This window comes from Pogoniulus pusillus, chromosome 6 (assembly GCF_015220805.1).
Source record: "Pogoniulus pusillus isolate bPogPus1 chromosome 6, bPogPus1.pri, whole genome shotgun sequence".
Lineage (NCBI taxonomy): Eukaryota > Metazoa > Chordata > Aves > Piciformes > Lybiidae > Pogoniulus > Pogoniulus pusillus.
In genome coordinates, this window is record NC_087269.1 from 22,737,202 (window position 1) to 22,758,212 (window position 21,011).

General features: G+C 39.1%; 1 protein-coding gene across 2 annotated transcripts in view; it reads right to left on the reverse strand.

Annotated features, from left to right (window-relative positions):
• USP54 (ubiquitin specific peptidase 54) overlaps positions 1–16,180 on the reverse strand; it is a 117,133-nt gene extending 100,953 nt beyond the window's left edge. Inside the window, exon 1 of one of the 2 annotated variants that reach the window (XM_064144907.1) lies at positions 15,967–16,180. The gene's annotated coding sequence lies outside the window, so the exon portion shown is untranslated. Of the gene's footprint in view, positions 1–15,421; positions 15,640–15,966 lie in introns of those variants that run through there. The other variant, XM_064144910.1, reaches the window with a different exon arrangement.
• Between the last annotated feature and the right edge of the window lie 4,831 nt (positions 16,181–21,011).

Here is a 21,011-nt window from a genome sequence, read left to right on the forward strand (position 1 = left end):
CTTTCAGGCTGCATTTCTTCACTTGTTTGTAAGATTATCACATGAAATAATGCTAAATAACTCACTAACATAAAAATACTAACATTCACACTTCTCTTGTCAGTTCATGGGTTCTATTGTCATGCTGCAGAATAAAATTAAACTGGCATGATCTTTCCTAAATTTGTGGTGGTTGACTTCTGTTCTTGTTGCACAGAAGCTTACACCTTGTGCAAAAATTTGTTCCAAGTGTGGAAGATGACAGGAATGGTCTATAATTTCCCAGTTCCTTTCCTCCCACCTCTCTTTTTCATTTTCAACTCTTCAGCTCTCAGAGAGCAGCCAATGGTACTGAGATGGCTCTGTTACTTTTATTTTTTAATATGTCAAAGGACTCTTCTCACTTGCTCCCTGTGATAGGACAAGGAGCACTGGGTGTAAGCTGCAGCACAAGAGGGAACTTCTTTAGTGTAAGAGTCACAGAACACTGGAACAGGCTTCCCGGAGAGGTTGTGGAGACTCCTTCTCTGAAGACTTTCAAGGCCCATCTGGATGCATTCCTCTGTGACCTGAGCTAGATTGTATGGTCCTGCTCTGGCAGGAAGGCTGGACTCGACCATCTCTTTGGGTCCCTTCCAATTCCTTACATCCTGTGACAAATTTCATCAGGTCCAGCCTAATAAATAACCTACTCAAGTACGAAGCACACAAAAGACTTGCTTCAGATTTGCCATCCATCTTACATGTTCCCAGTGCTTTTTATTTCCTTCTTATACTAACTGCTTCTCACTTACGTTCTCCTTCTGCTAATGTTTTGAGGTTATCTTCATAGTACTTCTACATCTTACAAAATTGTGCTGCCTATCAAAACCCCACGTAACAGAACCATGGGTGTATTGGGAGCTAGGTGCACAATGTTGTGAGGGCAACTCAGTGGTGCTCCAGTGCTGCCTGCAGGTGGTGCAGCCTTCCCAGACAGGCCAAAACAACAAGGATCTAGGAGGAAGGGATACTTGTAAATGCAGCGGTCATTTCTAATTCAGCATCAGTATAGAGGCTATCTGCAGTAAGGCAGTAACATGAGTAGAACCACAGCTCTGCAATCCAGACCAGCTATCATACCAGCTAGAGAAGACCAATTAGCAGATCGTTTGCAGAATATCGGCATCACTTCTGTGCCAATTATGAAATTTGTCTGTCTCTGTATATCCAGTTAGGATGACAGAGCTGGGTTAGATTGGGGCAGGAGGATGCATACTTTGTTCACAAACTCACATACATATACTGAATAAGGGATTGCAAGTGAAAACCCAGGATTAAGCCTGACAGAGGTGATCCTCCAGATACTCTGAGTCTTCAACAGCACAGTGCACAAAAAACAACCACCCTTCTGTACATTCCTACACTGTTGCACTGCTACATTTAGAAATGTTAGTTACTTGCTGCCATTGCCTAAAATTAAATAACAGTAGACTCTTATTATAGTACATGCATATGCAACAATTCAAGATGTAAATGTTAGATTTCATTATTTTAAAATATAACAACACAAAAAGTTTAAAGACATCAGCAGCTCTAGTGCAGCTGTGCTGATTCTAGCTAAATACCTAAATTTTCTTAAGTGTATTATATAGTAGTCACCATGCAAGTTGTTTATTGCCTTTTCACAGGAATTATACAATGAGTACATAAAACTGAAAAACTATTATCTCCTGAATACACTAAGTATACTCATAACCTTCTAGTTCTTCCCTTTCTTGAAAAAATTCATCTTGATAGAAAATACCAGACACCAAAAGAAATATGGCAGTATAATACAACTGTAAATTAATAAAAATTAATAGTTAGGATACAAAAGTATCTTTAAAATTAATCAATTTTCCTAAGATTATCCAAAATTCATCTGACATACAATTTTAGGACAGTATTTTATAAACAGGAAGGCAAAATCTAACAATTTTAACGCTGGGGGGGAAATAATAAAAATATTACTTGGTTAAGATTGAAAATTAATACTGAGCTTTTGGGGAGTATCTGGCTTTGTCTAGTTAATCATACAAATACTAATAGTTTTGAAGGGAAGACAAAGTGCCAGAAAAACTTCACTTTGCCCACCACAGGAGGCAGTGGCTCAAACACTGATTTATCATGACTTAACAAGATACTGACCATCAGCTGAACTGCATTACCTGACTAATGCACTTCTAGCCCAATTACTACGAGAAGCAAAACACATTAGTATCAACCACTAGTGAATTAACTACACATACTCAAGGGAAATCTCAGACAATATACTAACAAAAGAGATTTTACGTTTCAACTGCTCAACCACCAATTAATAGTTTACCACATCTTCCTGATGAGGTAAAGTAATTTACAAGAACAAATACTTGGGTTTCAGCTGGTGGGACTTTGGGTGTTGGTTTGTTTGCTTTTTTCTATAGGCACACTATTGGAAAGATTAATGTTTTGGAAAATAGTAAGAATATTACAAACGTGGCTGTTCTTTATGTTGCTCTTCTTAGCATCATTAAACACTATTAGATAGTATTTTACTGGCCAGTTTGGAGAGGGCTTGCATTCAGTATATTCTTAAAGACACGTTAAAAACTAACTGTAGGGGTTTTTTGTTTGTTGTTTGCTTTTTTTTTTTAAATTAAGTAGACAATTACTGTAGCTCCCATAACATAATAATTTCAACTCAGAGTTCAAGGACTCAACGTATTTAGGCAAATTAACATGGTAAGAGGCACATCACCTTTCAGATACGATTTGCTCTGCTGCTGCATATATCACAGCTGTTTCCATCAATAAAAAAAAATTGCATTGATGTAGGCTTTTGACATTACCTTTAAGCTTTTTTGTCAGAGTTCTGTCCTGGTCAGTTCACTATCTATTATATTATTAGCTTCCACAGATAGCTGAATATTATATGATTCATAACCATACTGGAATTCAATCCAAATACATACCTAGTTTAACAATTTTCTAACAAATTTGAATGATTAGTGCTTGTTTAAGCTTACTTTTAGGTGCAAGCTCAGTTGCATCCTGTCTATATGATCAGGACCCCCAATATGAAACAATTACTACTGATTATTCTATGTTCAGAGAAAGACTGAACTATGCTTCTGAATCCATATATTTTCTCTCTTGCTTATAGATATACAAAAGTTACACTTGCAAAAAATTTCAGCTAACTCATAAGAATTCATTGTAATGTAACTTCAATATATATTGCTTTGCATATCTTCCAAGAACTTCAGCCTCCTCAAGCAGAAGTTAAAAGATTTCAGAACTATTTCTGTAAGAATAGCAACAGCACAAGATCTGGTTCTTCTTCTCAGTGAATCATGGATGTAACAGTGCTGGTAGAGCCTGATCACCCATATTTTATTCCCTGTTCTACACTAACATTCTCCATCAAGTGAAGCCTCTGTGCCCATTCATTCTGGCTACTTATGAAACCACGCCAAAGTGTATTTGTTGAAATCTCTGGACTGAAAGATTCAATATAGAATTCGGGGTGGGGAATGTGTGTGTGAGGAGGAGAGTGGGGGAACCAGGACAAAAAAAAACATACTGAGAACTGAGTTCATCTAGATTAATTTGTAATTTCAAACAGTAAAAGGAATAAAACTTTTTAAAAACAAAGACAAGAAATAAACGTTCAGCCCCTTCACTGTCAAAGGAAGCCTTGTTGCTGGACATCTTTAACAGCAAGCAAGGGAGTGGTGCCATGTAAAGCAGCTGACCCCAATTCCTACACATTTAAGCCTGGATAACAGCTACATACAATGTTACAGGGAAGGCTGGAATGGAGGTTGATGTAATAAATGCCCAGTGGAAACTAATGCTGCAGTGGCCCAGTTCTGCTCCTTCTACAATTTTAAGTGCTGTAATCTTTCCATAGTATCAACCCATCAACCATTACTATTTGAATGGATAAGGTAAACCTAAAGACATCATTGAAACAAAAAAAGTGGTTCACTTTATCCATAAAAAGAAAGGAATAGACACAAAACAACCTGGTTTCCTTTGTATTTACTTGACTCAAAGTGGAACAGCTTTACAATTTAAAAATTGGCTAACTGAAATGGCAAAGTTTAAACTGATTACACTTAAAAAAAAAATCAGATCATGTCAATAGCTCCATTTTAAAATGTGCTCAACTTTTGTCAACATTCTTAATTCTACAGACATAGATGTTGGTTATCTCTGCTTAATTTGGCACAGCAAGAATTAATCTAGTGCCAGAACAAAGACAGAAGTTAAACAACATACTGTTTCACTAAAAATACCTTCCACAAACAACCTAAAAAGCAGTGCAATTGCATAGAACAAAATGGAATTATTAAACAGAAATATACTCCCAGCAAGGGCTAACCTCCCTCACAAAGCTGTTTATGAAAGTGATTAAAAAAATTGTGTCAAGAACCGTAGACCACATAGTCTGTACACAGACTTCACTGAGATCTTCCTGAGGCACATAAAATTAACAGGTATTTTAGGCATAAATCCATTGTGTTTCTAAAGCTTGACTCTGGTACATAATTCCTGCCACCACAATCCTGAAATATTATGGTAGAACCACAGAAGATACACTTACCAACCAGAGATAAACCAACCAGAGGCAATTACAGATTATTCTCTACATCCAGTTCAGGACACCCCTAAACTACTGATGATCACAAGTATTAAAAAGAAAAAAAAATACAAGAGAAGACACATCTTAGATATGCCTTGGTTTTATTTTTTTTTTAAGCAATATGTAAGCATTTTCTTTATGCAGTAGTTGACACTGCTTGACAAAGAAATGATGTAACCCTATAGCCAAAAGCCCTTCCTAAAAAAAAACAAACAAAAAACCAACAGTAATTAAAGAAAACACCACAGCAAAGACCACATAACAAGCAAAACAAAGCAAAAAAACCCAAACAACCTGAACAATTAGAAAACAATTAAAAGGAAGACAACTAATTACCAATTGATTGTTTGTGACAAAGAGTAATCAACCTGAAGAACTAATTTTAAATGAGGCACTGGAGAGGGGCACCAAGCAAATTTCTTTCCTTTATTAACCACCCTGTCAGTAACTACCAGTCTTTCAACACACAAAGACAGAAAAAGGAGAAATGGTATTAAGTCCAAAGAAACTGACTCTCTGCTCTGCCCTGGTGAGACCCCACCTTGAGTACTGCATTCAGTTTTGGGCTCCCCAGTTTAAGAAGGAGAGGCATCTGCTCGATATCCAACAGAGGGCTACGAAGATGATCAGGGGACTGGAGTACTGCCTTATGAGAGGCTAAAGGACCTGGGGCTTTTTAGTCTGTAGAAGAGAAGACTGAGAGGGGATTTAATAAATATGTATAAATATCTGCGGGCCGGGGGTCAGGAGGGGGGTGACAGGCACTTTTCATTTGGTCCCTGTGATAGGACAAGGAGAAATGGATTCAAGTTGCAGCACAGGAGGTTCTGCCTCAAAACAAGGGGGAACTTCTTTACTGTAAGGGTCACAGAGCACAGGAACAGGATCCACAGAGAGGTTGTGAAGTCTCCTTCTCTGAAGACTTTCAAGGCCCATCTGAATATGTTCCTCTGTAATCTGAGCTAGATTATAGTCCTGCTCTGGCAGGGGGGTTGGACTCAATGATCTCTTTGGGTTGCTTCAAATTCCTAACATCTTGTGATCCTGTTAACCCTAGTAGCAACAGGTATAAACCAAAACTGAAAGAATTACCAGCTACAACACTGCCATAAAACTGAGGGCAAGGAGGAGAGAATCCTGTTAAACTGGAAAAAAACACAAGTGATTCTGGGGAGTAACCACTTAAAATAATACGGTAGCAAAATTGTGAAAGGTTAGGAAATGTAAAATGTATGAGCTGGAGGAGAATGCCAAACAGATTACCATCAGAATAAGAACCTGGGCTAAGCAGATTCTCAGTTTAACTCTTCATGATAGCTCTCATGTTTTTTACCTAAATGGTCAGGAAGACTGAAAGTCATGAGCAAACTCAGTATTAAAGCTCACAAACATTTGAAACTAGAAGACCAGACTCAAGTTATTCTATATTTTCCTCTGTATTTTTCTTCTCCTTACTGCAAAGGGTCTGAAAGAGCTAAGAATAAAAAGGTGTAAATACGCAAGGCATAGCAATCTATTTCCCAACTTCTTATACAATATATACTGTTGTGTTTTATTAGTACATCTTCAAATCTACACCATTTCAAAACTGTATTCCAAGACTTTGCCCAGCAACTCTACCTGATATTCTTTTATGCCAAGGCAGAGTTACAGTACTAAATATGTAGTCAAGCACCACATAAAACCCTTGTCATCTATAACACAAAGCTTTCAGTACTGGCATCCTGGCTGAATTTAGAAATCCAAAGGTTATCAAACATATCTCCCCATTGCTTCATTCAGTGTGAATAAAAGCTGAAATTTAAACAACATAAGAAAATAAGACTGATTCTAGTTGTAAAAATGTATTTTCAACCCGAGGTTGCTGCCTAAGGGAGCAACAACCACCAAAGTCCCAGAAATTATCTCCTTGGAACTGTATCACTGTAGGGGAAAATGAGGGGCAAGCTATCTCTTGAACAGGTTTTCAGTTGTTACCAAAAGTGTGCAATCTAAAACGAGGAGCTGAATCTTAGTTCAACACTGCCAGCACCTACTTCATATTGAAGCAATTCAGCAAACTGGAGTGGCCATGCAGAATACCATTACATAGCACCAGCAGCTCTCCTGCAGTACTTAGGCCCTGAACCTGGTACTCCCCTTAGAAAGTCATAAATGAAAATCAAATATTTGATCCTACTCCAATCCTACCAGTGGATAACTTTGAAATGTAAGATGAGTATTTAAAACAAAACTGATCTCAAGAAGTCAAAGACCATTTAGTAGTTTAAGGTTTATTGGAATATTCTAATAAGACGATCTGGTACTTTCCTGAAAATTCAGCACAGAATCTGAATGAGTAGGGCACTAGTTGTGAAAGAATAACAATGATAAAGTCTATATAATTCATTGATTTGCTAAGAGGTACAAAAAGCCAATGTATAAATAGTTTTCTGCTCTTGGGCACTGGATCTGTTTGCTGTTCTGCCACTTCTTTCTCTAACTCCTCCACTAACCTTGACTGACCAAACACATGACCTTTGCTGGTTGTTCTCTGTCTGGGGAGAGAGAGGATGGTGTTGGGCCCTTCTGGGTTTTCTCTGTCCAGGGGGAAGACTGGATTTCTGCAGTATTTCTAAATTGTATATAATTGTAAATACATGTAAATATATTTTGTATATATGCTTGTAAATTTAGCTTTTCTGTAAAGTATAGCTTTATCCTACTTCCAAGCTGTCAGAGATGGTCTGATAAATTTTAATTGGAGGGGGAAGTTCCTAATCTGCCACTATTTTCTTAAAAAAACTACTACTATAGAAATAAGACTTCTTCCTCCACATTCTAACTTTAAGCAGGTACTTACCTCTTCATAAAACTAATTAAAAGTGATTATACTATAGAGGCATAAGTTATGATAGTTTCATGACTCAACCCTGAGTCCAAAAAGATAAATCCTTGAAGAGATAATATTTTTTCAGGCATCTTCTTTCTTCTGAAAGACTGAAAGTAACTCATAGTGCTATTACTTTTAAAAACATTTATGCAGCTCAGTCTGATTAACAGCCGATTGTAATTAACTTTTCGGACCACTTCATGTCTTTGTGTAAATCAACGAACGAAAAAAAAAAAAAAAGAAAAACAAGTGACAGGTTGAAGCACCCACCTCAGCAACACCATGTTATACAGTGCCTTGGCTTAAAAGCCATGCCAAAATCAACTGGTGGATCTGAACTTTTATCTCAGTTTTTCTAGAAGAAAGAGTGTGCTAGTTCCTTTGCTCTAATTCTTGTCAGCATTATATCTAAGTTATGCTATATCCTACTAACAGCTAGAATTTGTTCTGAATATTTTGTATTATGTGTCAGAATCCTCTATTTCTTATACTAAAATTAACTTTGCTTAGTCAACTTCCTTCATGATTCAATAAATTTAGAACATAGTTTGTTTAAGTCCTCTTAGGAAAACGGCTTGATGTATACTAAGTCCTCATAGAAATACTCTTCAAAGCAGAAGTTAATCTGTCGACAGCCTCAACAACAACTCAGGACAATTGGACAGCAATTTCTCTGCATTCCTTTTCTTTCTGAGATGATGTCTCCAATTCTTCAGTCTCATGTGATGCCATTCTTACTGGAGCACCTTTAAAAAGGCACTTTAAATTATAACTTTTGCTCATCATGCAGTACTGCCAAGCCCACACAGTAGCATTCTTTTTGGGCTCTCTTTGATAAAAATAAATAAATCTATATTTTAAAAACTATCAAGCATATATAATCAAAGGATTTTGAAGTTTTTTTTTCTGGCAGCATCTTTTTAAAACATACTTCAAAAGTATTTACATAAAATCTCCTAATATCATCTACTGCAATTTGATTACTGCATAATAGACATCACAGAGAATGCTGTAGTTTACTAGTTGTGATGGTTTGGGTGTACCCCGCCCCCCCCCCTACTTTAGAAATACCCAACTAGACTCAGCCAGCTCTGGGAATATAAATGAAACTATTTATTTACAGCTAGCACAATATACAAGCAGATACTTACAATATATATACAGTTCTATACAGAAATATACAAGGTAAAAGTAATCTGGACTAGACAAAGCTGGCTCACCCCTCCCAGAAACCTGAGTCCCCAGGAGGGGCGCTCAACCACCCCTCACCTTCCCCCTGCCCCTCTCAACCTTACCCCAGTCCTAAAGAAGAATAGAGGTTCAGCCAAGAGGTTAAGAAGCAAAGGTGAGTGGAAGGTGAGGTAAGGGAGATGCAGCGCAGACAGAAGCCCAAAGCAAAGTGCCACAAAATGGTAAGTGTTATCTAATGTTTTCCTTTCTTGTTCAGCAAGACTGAGGGAAGTAGACATCACCATTGTTTTCCTTTCACAGCCTATGATCTAGTTCTTTTTCACCAAAACATTCTACCTTGCTTCAAACTAGCACACTAATCAAAAGTTTTATGAAGCTTTGTTGTCTATTAGCATGCCTCAGGTACATTAAAATGGAACAGTTTCAGGGAACAGGCAGAGTACCTAACCAACACTTCTTGGGGTTTTCATCCTTTTTTAAAAAAATGTTTTAAATTTTCCCCTCCACTTGTCCCACCACAATCTACTTTCCTGATAACATGCAGACCTAGTGAGGACATTGTCATGCTTCTGCGTCACAGTACAGCTCATGTGCCAACATGCTGAGATATAAATGTGATCAATAAACAACAGCTAATGCAAGTTCATTCTACTAAGAATACCAGATAGAGGATTAGGAAGTCTTCTGTTGCTTTGTGATACACTTTGCTATTCCTGGAATACATTTATTTTAACATTTAGTGGAAATACTGACAGAAAATTCCTCCTCTTCAGTCTCCCACATCTGAATCACTCATATTTTTAGTCAATTCATTATTTTCAAAAGTAAAAATTTACTAAATTGCACCCTTTTTTAAAAAATGAAACTAAGAATTACATGCACTGAACATTATCTACTACAAATACTGATTTAGATTTTATCAAGTATTAGAAATTAACATGCTAAATGGTCTTCATACAAGAGCATAAAATGACAAGTTTCATGCAGATGGGGGGGTGTTTAAAAAAAAACAAACAACCCACATAGTTTCTCCTTCGTTCCCTACAGGGTTCTTATATGTGAACTATTGCCTCCCTCAGCATACATTGGATACTACTGTTTAAGTTGTGGTGAGTTAAACTGTATCATAAAAAGAACTCTAAACAAGATACTAATATGTGATCTTTATTACAGTTCATCCTTCCTGCTTTTGCCTTTGGCATTAATCCTTGAACCAGCAACTATTTACTACTTATTTACAATATATATACTAATAAAAATCTTCCTTTGTGCCAAAAAGTGTTTGTATAATTTTGTAAACTTGACTGCATTTTAAAAATAGATGTCTGCAACAAACTGACATTCACTGTTCTGATCTAAAAAAGATGAGAAAGGAGATGAGCTCTAACTGTCAATTTTCAGAACTGTTAAAAGACAGCAGGGGAAAGTAATTCCAAAACCCATGCCTTCGAATTCCAGCACTATAAACTTGACCAAACCCATGGGGGAATACAATACATCAGGGCCTACTGCAATATAATTAAGCAAAAGATCACTAGAGTTCATGTCCTGTCACATTTTTACAGACAATCAGAATTCATCTCCAACATAAAAAACATCATTTCAGGGTTGAAGAGATATTCAAACACAGGAGGTATTCACAATTTATGAGTTCTAAAAGCTTCTCCCATTCTCAGTAAAACACAAGGATTCGGACATCTTGCTTTTAATGACAACCCGTGGGAAATAAGTACAGTGTAATCAAAGGAGTGGGAAAAAAATGACAAAACAGATACAGATCACATCCTGTATACCAGAAACACTATACAAAAAAAAGATACTACTTGAAGTGGCATGCTCTAACTGAAAAAGGGTGAGAAAACAAATGGAACTAAAGATGCATCAAGACAACATGACCATAAGTCTCATCTCCATAGTAACTAGGCAGCAAATTACTTATACTGCCTGGAGAAGCATCTGACCAAAATCACTTTTTGTCCAACACTTTTTGAATGAGTTGGCCAATTCAATTAACAATAATTTAAAAAATAGTAATTGGAGCTCTCAAAATTAATTATATTTCTGTAAACTGCATTAAGATTGATGGTCAGGCAGAGCAAAAAGACCCAATTTGCCATTTTAGCAAACAGAAGGAGGAAAAGTAATCTCATTTGATTGGGCAGCAGGTCAATCAGTATAAACTATCGACAACATTTACAGAGGAGAAGGGATAGAAAGACAAACCCAACAGACACAAATGTAGCCTTTATTATTTCAGCATCTCATAGGAACTATGATCTGCAGACAGCAATTTACTCTAACAACCTTACAAACCAAAAATAACTTAGACAAGTATTTACAGTTCTTGACCTTCTCCAATTAAGTAGGTTGCCTAGAAAATCTTACCTCAGAATGAATGGAAAAATGGATTATGCACTCCTATCTTATTTCAAATATTTTGTTGAAATCAATTTTATTAAATCCATAGAAATAAATTTCCATTATCATTCCGGTAGCTTTGAGCACAATTAAGATACTCAATGAACAACAAAGTAGACATGTAATGATAAGAATATACTCTGAAAAGACTTCCATAGATAAATACAAAACTGGAATCAACATGCAAAAGTGTTGGTGGGATGACTCAGCTCCTAATGATATTTCATTTAAGTTCATTTTTCAAGCAGCAACCTGAAGTTATTAATAACTTGCAGTATGCTACTGAAAGCTGTGGATTAATTTTCCTGTTAATGGTAGCAGTAGGTTCTTTGTTAATGGTTTTAAGATAATGCTTGGGGTTTGCTATATGGTAGGATTTGCATAAGGGTTTCTCATGAAAAGCCAGAGAGTGTAAGAAATTGCTGTTGTATTTAATTTCAGTGTCTTCACACACACCAGACAACCAGAATGGGCACTGGGCTAGTATCTGCAAGTGTAACTGATGCTCAGTATTTTCTGTGTGTTCTGTTTAAAAGGACTACAGGGAGTTTAAACACAAGAACATATAGATAAATCACAGGATGGGTAAAACAGCACTGAGATTTTCACCTCTGTGTCAGTGGTTCAAATCTAGACTTGTTGGTAATGAAGGAAAGATATTATTATTATTATTATTATTATTATTATTATTATTATTATTATTATTATGTGATAGCTTTAGCCTTTGCAAATTTATTTGTCAGGCTCAGTCCAGTTCCCATCAAACTCAAAATTGAACATTACAATTGGCATTCCCAAAACCAAATTTGTCCCAATTGAGTAAACATATTAAATAATAATTAAGAGATGTAGTAAACTCATCCTTGTCAGGCACCATCTCCAGACCAGGACCTAGGAAGAATGCCTGAACAGTGAAAATTACACCACCAGCAACACAGCATATCACTCTGGGGAGGAAGATCACTTCTGCCTCTTGGATACAAAATTACAATTAACACTTTACTAGTAAAAAGCTTTCAAGTTTTCTATTGCTAAAGAAAGAAGGCAAGAAAGAAAATACACCAGAATATAGGTTTTAAAATTGAAATTTCACAGTGCTGCTTAAAGAATTTTCTGGATATCTTATTAAAAGATGCATTTCATAAGAAAATGGTTTTGAATGGTCATATTTGCTACTCCTTTTATTCTATAAAATAAACATCAGATTTTGGTATGATGCATTTGAAGCCAAAATGCTTAAACAACACTTGCAGCATCAAAGCTTAAGAATTCTATTATATCCTGTAGACAGGTTTAATTTAGAAACAGATTTATTTACAAGTTGCTATGAATGATACTAGAGAATTCATGCTTTTACAGTATTTTTTTCATAAATGTTAGACAGAAAATGTACAGCTTAGTCCATAACAGCACAAAACTTTCTGCATGCTTTCATAATTCGAACAAAAATGGTTTTAAACTTCAAAACCATTAAGTCTATAGCCTCCTTACTTCTTACTAGTTTAGCGACTGATATTGCACGTATCAGTTCTCTCTTTTCCCATGTGATAATTGCTTCATAAATGAATAGCCACCAAGTTTTAATACAGCACCTCTACTGGCCATCTTTACTTTGTGTATTTATCACACTAGACAATCTACCGCAAGTTTTACACTCTATGAACAGGAATCACTGTTTCTAACATTTAAGAGTACAACAGAACACACACAGCTTGCAAAGCTCAGAAAGCGTGGGGAAAAAAAACACTTAAGTTATAGGTTCTTGCCTTCCTTGCAAGTTCCCTAGTTTTTTCAAAGGTGTTGGTAATACACTGGTTTTGCCTGCCTTCCCTTTCCACCAGCTCCAGAACACACACTGTAACTTCAGGAAAGCCTAAACAGGTTAATTTCTCAACTGAATGACTACACCTAAAGTCAGCAAGCTGAATAACTGAGTTGGCATGTAGTCTACTGCTATAAAATCAGAGTAGATTAGCCAATGCACTGGTGTCCAAACACTAGTCTTATGGCAAACCCAAGTCCTGTGACAATTCTAGGCTGGTTAGATCCACCCAAACCTTTTAACTTTGAGGTCACATAATAGGAAACTCCAATCATTAGGTCACATACCAAAGAGAGAAGAAAGAATAAACTGCATGCTAAACTTGCATGTCGAGAGACACAACAAGAGACCTATATATTGTGTCACTTGTCTTAAAAAGCATCCTGGCTACATATAGAAGATGGCTCCTCCTAGCAGTTTGACACACAGGGTACAAGCCTAGGAAAGGAAGCTGTCTACAGATGAAGGCAAAATCATACAAGACTAAAGATGGCCTATTACTTGATTCACAGTTAATAGGAATAATAAAGAGATCCATACAAGACAATCAAAATTCCTTCACAGTCACTGACAAGATCCTTGCTGCCATTAAATGCTGCATATCTGTGCTAGGGAATGACCACTACACAGTAACTTCAGAATGGCTAAGGCAGCCACTCCTGACTGAAATAAGCAAGACAATGTTTAGACAAAAAGATGAGTATTTCAGAGAACAAATTAAATTGTTTGAATAAATACAGATGGAACATATATTAGGAAACTGAAGGATATGCAAGGGATTTAAATTTCAGAAGGTACTTCGAGAAAAAAGATTAGGAAGTTCTACAGGTGCAAACAGCCATGTAAGACTTTTATTCTGAATAGTAACCTCATTTTCCTTTTTTGTATCAGATGCTGCATTTTTGCATAGTTGCACTAAAAGTTATTTGGGACAGCTGCAACTGCTCTTTATGCAGATGTTTGTAAAGCACTCAAACACAATGGAGGCTAAATTCGGATTAGTGTGGTTAGAACCTATTGTGATTACAGTAACATGCTGCCAAAGAGCTCTGCTGCCATTCTCCAGGTAGCAAGATTTTTGAAGCTTCACAAACTGGAAAATAAACACTTTCTCTTCTATGTAGTCTCTATGAAACTCACATAAGAAGGCTTAATGCCTAGGGATTGGATAAGGAAGAATTTAAATTCCCATTATCCTTTTTAATGAACTCATGACTATAGCCTCAAAATAGACTTGCCAATCCAGAACAGAGAGAAGAACTGGCATGTTTTTTACCTGAAAGAAATGAAGTAAAATGCTTTTAAAGATTACAGTAGCATAAAGAAGACAACACATGTAAATTTTCTGGGATAACTCTAAGTTTGTCTGTAGCATGACAAACCAAGCAGAATCCTTACTATTCACCCCATGAATACTGTGGTAAAAGGCTTCCTGACATTACCCGGATGAGAGTTTAAAGAAAAAAAAAGAAAAACACACACAAAAAAATTCTGTTTAATTCAATCTAAATGTTATGCAATGTGTCTTGATTAGATATACTCTTGTACAAGTGCTGAAACAATACCTATTTTATATCCTGTCTTTAGATAGAAATTACAATTATTTGTATCACTTCCTAAACAATAACAAATTTCAAGAGACTCAGATTTTATTTTTTAGCCCATAATACACTTCTAATAATTATTTTTAAAAGTTATACCATGATAAAGTTATGTATGACCTCACCAATTTATTTCTCAGCACAGCAGTAGTTTCTTTCCCTCTGAAAACAAACACAAGACTACCTGTGTTGCTGTTGTTTTCCAAAACTGCTATTCCGTGTCAAGTATATTGCATCACAGAACCTTTCAGTTGTAGATTTTCAAGTCTGTGAAGCAGCAAAAGCCTGCAGAGGGGCTTGTTTTCAGTACATATTTCTTTCTTTCAAACTGCGTGTGAGAAATTGCACAATTATTTTTCCTTCCATTTCACACGTGTATTTTTTCCTTAATTATAGCACTCAGAACTTGGTCTGAAATTCTCTTTGAATTTTTTTCACACGCACCATTGGCCACTATAATACCCGCGACAACACTCAGCCGAAAGACCAAGAGACGAAGCCACTGTGTTTGCAACTTTTTGGAAGCAGACGATGTGCATTGTTACTGTTTCTATTTAGGGCTGTAATCCTCGCGAATCCTCACTCATAATCCCCCTACTGAACGAACAGTTTCAACAGAAATCAGATCCTGGTAAAGTAAGCAGCTTTTGCCTTTTTGTTAAAAAAAAAAAAAAGCACATGCTTTTTCCGACCTTTCACCAACACTCTAAATATAATACTGTAACTGAGCCTTTTTTTCCAATCAACGGCGTCCATGCAAGCTTAACTTTTAACGCCAGTTGATCACGTCTGAGTTGTTAACCAACGTGATGCAATGTCAGTAATACTAATTTCAAATATCCGTGTTGATACAAGACATTTCTAGCTCCGGCTTCCTCTTTTTCTCGTACCTGCTACTCCTTTTCCTCTTCTCAAGGACACCAGCTGCCGGCAGGCAGCGGGGGTCCCTCATGTACAGTCACGCCCGAGGTGAGGCCCCGGGGGCCACGGCTACGCCTCAGCACAGAAACCCGCCTGACCCCAGCCGACCCACGCGTTGGCTGGCTACCCTCCACAAGCAGAAGCCAGGCCGTGCGGGCTGGACCACTTTGGAGCTGGAAGAGACACTGGTAGGTCTCCAGGCACACGGAACAAGCCACCAATTAACGCTTGATTTTTTCCTGACGGGAAGAATAAAACCGTAGAGCGGAGAATCCGGGGTTTTGGCCACGCCCCGCAGGGTCCTACCCGCTGCAGGCACCGCGATACAAACTGCTCCGACCCCTCGCCCAGCCCGCCCGTGCACCGAAGGGAGCCAGCCCTCCCGTCAGGCAGCCGCCGCCACGGGCCCCTGCTGCTGCCCGGCGCCACAAGAGTCCCGACAGTGGCAGTAGCCACCCGCTAGGGGGGGACGGTGCCTCCGGCACCTCCTCGGAGCGGCGTAATGAGTCCCTACCTGCTGGCGTCGGGCCACACCGCGGCGCGCAGTATCCCATCCCCTCAGCCGCCCTCATCTCCCGCTGCTATAGCTACGGACAGCCGCGGCAACCGCCTCTCGCGAGAGGCTTCAGCGTCCCGCGAGAGCCGCGGGCCGCGCCGGAGGCGCCTCCTCTCGCGAGACAGCTGAGGTCGTTCGGTCAAGGCCGTGAGGCTGCTCTGGTGCTGTCCGGTTTTTGTGTCGTTGGGTCAAGGCCAGCCTATCTCGAGTCGGGGCTGGGCAGGCAGCCGGCCTAACCTGAAGTACCGTGTCAGACTGGGTGAGAGGTCTTCACTGTGTTTTAACAATCCCCCCACACTGGGGAGCAGCCCGTAATACTATCCCCAGACGCAGCACGCAGCTAGGTGGTGTACGCGAGCTGTGTACCGGCAAATTGCCATAATCTTGCCAAGGCGGCGGCGCCCGGGGCTCGGTGTTTGTCGAGTGAGGAGCGGGGCGGCCCGGCACAGCTGAGGGAGATGCAAATCGGGCCGGGCCAAGCCAGGCGGTTTCATGCACTCGCTGATCACCGCCCTCAGGTTGTTTTTGCCCGGCGCAGATCAACGCAGGTTCGGCACTTCTAAGGTGATGCAGCAGAGCTTTTTCGATAGAGCTGTCATAAATAACAGGCATGAACTTGCGTTCATGCAAGTTAAGGCTTTAATAGAGTTGCAGGAATCAAGCAATGTACAGGCCTGGGTGCGTGGGAGAGACTCTGCTCTACCCTTTCGCACACCTTTTGTTTTCAGTTTTCTCTTTTTATAGCCTATTCTATTACATATTCATTACTAATTCTAAGAAAAGGTTAGGTTTTCCTTATCAGTTCTAAGAATGGGAGGAGTCTCTTCCACGCATGTCTCTTTTTATCCGGTGGTCCCTCTGGTGGTCTTCAGTGATGAAGTAACGGGTCTTCCTCAAGTGTCCTTTCCGTGAACTCGAAGCCAGTCCTGTGTTTGCTCATGCGCAAAAGCTGTCTCTTCCACCTGCCTCCCTCCTCCAGCAGTCTTCCTAGTTTCTAATTATTTATTGCTGTTATCTTAAGCCAACTATATGCTTTTGTGATGGCCGTGCAAGGAGGAGTGCAGCTCCACTCACAACCCCCCTTCCTCCCTGTCTGTAGCCTCTTGCCACGAATTGATCGGATCAAATATATATTTCTCACAATCCCCCATTTGCTTTTTGATCAGATTGATTAGTGTCTTAGCTTCAAATCGGGCCATTACTTTCTCTAGAGAGTTTAACTCTCTATCTTTTATCCTTTCTTTTGTCACCTCAATAATCATTATAGGTTGGGGTTTGGTTCTCTCTTCTGGGATATCCGGTACAATGGTCACTTGCATCCCTTGCACAGCCATCGTGGTCAGTCTTACAAAACATGGAATGAGACAGGTTACAATTAATACCACAATCAGCACTCCCCCTCCCACTAAAGCCAATTTAGTAAACCAGTCACTTACTCCCAAGTTATTCCACCAATTCCCTAAGTTTACCCTATTCCAGGTTTGTACCGGAACGTGAGCAATTTTCTTCATCTCTTTTACCAGTTGGTTAATAGCATTTCCTTCATCATCTATTTCCAGGCAGCAGTTGGTTAGGTTGAATTTCCCACACACACCCCCTTCATGAGCTAGTAAATAGTCTAATGCTAATCTATTTTGATATATAGCAGTTCTCATTTGAGTATTTTGCATTGCTACCAGGTTCAAGGCATCTCCAGTTTTGTTTACAATTAGTTCTACTACTGCTTGCAGTCCAATTATCCTATTAAGCATATATATTGGGGTTCAATAACCCCAAGATCCATCTTCTGTCCACGTTGCAGGATCATAATAGGCAATGATTCTTTTGGGAGGCCACTTGTTGTCTTTCCAATTTCCTACTTGGAGATCCTTCCTGGCCCTTCTTAACTCATCAGTCTCAGTGTACAACTGTACGCTTAACCTTTCTCCCTTGGAGATAGGCAACAGGAAGAAGCTGGGTCTAATTGTTCCCAATACACATGATCCTACCCAATTTTTGGGTAAGTGAACATAGGTTACTCTCCCACATATCCAACAAAATCCACCCAGGGCTGACCACCCATTTCCAAATTCTCTATAGATTGACCAGCAGCTCCTTCCAATTTTACCGGTTTGTAGGACCCACTGCTGCTTTCTGTTACCTCTCTCCACTTTCCAGGTGTTAGGATCAGAGATGTTCACTTCCATTGATTTCCAGGGCCATCGATCTCCTTTATTGGTACCTCCACAGACAGAACAATTGGTTACATTCAATGATTTTGCAATATTCTCAGCCAAATTTACAAAAAGATTTTTAGCAACTGTTGGAATTTCATACTTAACTCCTGATGCTATTTCATGATAAAATGAATGAAATACCAAATGTTGTGATTTTCCCTATGATACTGGCAGCATTGGCCAGGATCTTATGGGCAAATGTATTTTTCTCGCCCACTATAATAACATCTCCACCCCATATTCCCACAATTTGAAGAACCATCATTGTCAATAGCCTGGCAAGCATCAAAAGTGACCCACAGGGGTTGGCTGTGGTCAGTGGCCCTTTGGCTTTTTCCTAACAATTTTCCTTTCCCATCATTTGCCCTTATTTCTACCCACCATAGATAGGCTCCTTCCTTTGGATCATAACAAGTGATTTTTCCCTTCTCGTTACATCTGGCATATTCTGTTTGGTTGCGATAACAGAGATCTAACTTCTGTCCTTTACACTCATATATTGCATGGTATACCAATGTTTGAGACACAGTTTTGCCCCTCCGAGTTGCAGCAATGCAGTCACTGCAGTTCTGGTCTTGTTCCAGGGCTAGGAGGCTTAACCCAAATATGCACAGAAGAGGTCCAGTCAGGGCCATGTTACTCGGCGGTCACAGCCCAGAGGGGTTGCAGCCCTCGGCAGACCTTCTTCAGCCGCAGCACTGGTTCCCACTCCGGTCTTGCCCTCTTTTTATTTCCTTGGGTGCCTCTCACTGCCCTTTTGCTTTTCTTGAAATATGTGTCTCAAATTAAAATAAAATCTTAAACCAAACAACAAAACCAAACAACAACAACAAAAAAAAAAAAAACACAAAAAACTTAAACCAAACCAAATAAAACAAAATCCTCCAATTTTTCCCCACTAAACAATCCCTCTTGTTTTTAACAATTTCAACACCTTTTGTCAGTTTTGAGTATTGATTCTGAAGTCCCAATTAGTCCCCTAGGAGTGATAAGTGTTTAGAAATTCCACCAGTGCTTATCTTTTTGCCTCCTTAGTGTCACTTCTGTTTCTCCTGGGTCCGAAGTCACTTGCCACTCCTGGACAGGTCCTTTTACTCGTGAGGTGTGTGTCCATCCTTTTTCTGCTGTTCTGAGGGCCGTTTCTGTGGTGAGCAACACAAGAAAAGGGCCTTCCCACATAGTTAACAAAGTTTGGTTTTGTTTGTTTGTTTGGTTGGTTGGTTTTTGTTTGTTTATTTGTTTCCCAAGTCTTTATCAGTACCTTATCACCAGGTTTAATTTATGGATTGCAAACCTCAGAGGTGGAGTTTGATCTAGCATCCCCCTATTTCTGGATGTTCTCATCATTCATTCAACTTTCCCTGAACTCTGGGGGTGCCATGGAGTGTGATATTCCCAAGACATACCTAAGATTTCTGATAGTTTCCTAATTATTTTTGAAGTAAAATGTGTCCCTTGATCTGAATCAATGTGTTCCACTATTCCATACCTTGGTATTATATTTTCCAATTTCCTTTACCACCATATGTGCAGTTGCTCTGCTCACTGGGTAAGCTTCCACCCATTGGGTTAGGTGATCTACTATAACTATTATCCTTCCTGCTTTAGGTAATTCTGTCAAATCTCTTTGCACTCGTTTCAATGGTCGATATGCTGTTTTCTCCCTCCCCGAGCTTTTTGCTTAAATACTGCCTTGTTTACCCTTTCACAGATTAGACATCCTTGTGTGATCTGTTTTGCTATATCGTATATCCCTATACACCTATACTGTTTCAGGAACTGGTCTCCTAATGCTTTGGTTCCCCAGTGGGTCTGATTATGCAGTCTTTGAAGAATTTGTTGGCTGCATGCTTGGGCAAAATCTCCCTCCCATCTGGGAGCTGCCACTTCCCATCTTTAAACTCCGCTCCCATCTTCTTGATCCTCCTCTTCCCTTGAAAACTTTTTTCCCATAAATGTGTTAATTTCCTGTTCTTGGTGAAGTGTATAAGTCTCACAAGGGCTGCCTTCACCTTGAACTGCAGCCTTTTGGGCCTCTGTTGTTTCCCTGAACTCGTAAATCAAATCCTTGTTGGTGGCCCTTTATATGTACTACAGCAACCTCCTTTGGTCCCCTTAATTCCTTTAATATCATGGTTATCAATTCTTGATGAATCAATCCTTTCCCTTGGATATTTAGGAGTCCTTTTTCTTCCCATATTTTCCTAAATGTATGCACCACTCCATAGGCATATTTAGAGTCTGTGTAGATGGTTCCTGGTTTGTCCTTTAATAATTTAGGAACCCTGTAAAGGGCGTACAACTCACAGGCCTGAGCTGACCATGACGGATTTAGGAACCCTGATTCCCCACTGGCTCTAACTCCCCATTAATTGTCACATCTCTTGATGTGACATCTCTTTCTCCCTGTCTGTGGCCTCTTGCCAAGAATTGATTGGATCAAATATATATTTCTCACAGAGCTGCTGATACATTTTCTCCTTACTGGGAAGGAAGTACGTGCGCTTGTGCAACGTGTGTAATTTTCAAGAAGTGAAAAATACGGGCCGTGATGGCTGTAGGATGTGACCGTAGCCAAAGGTAACAGTTCAATGCATTTACATCTAGCAATGTATTTTTATTTTCATGTGACAGCTGGGTTTCCTCACAGGTTAGAGCCATAACAACATATGTTCGTGTCTCGGTTCTAGTTTAAATTTCCAGAGACTCAGATAAATTTGATAGAACCAATAACAATTTTATAAAGTGTCCTTCCCTCTTCCCCTTCTTTCCCAAAAGAAAGGGATT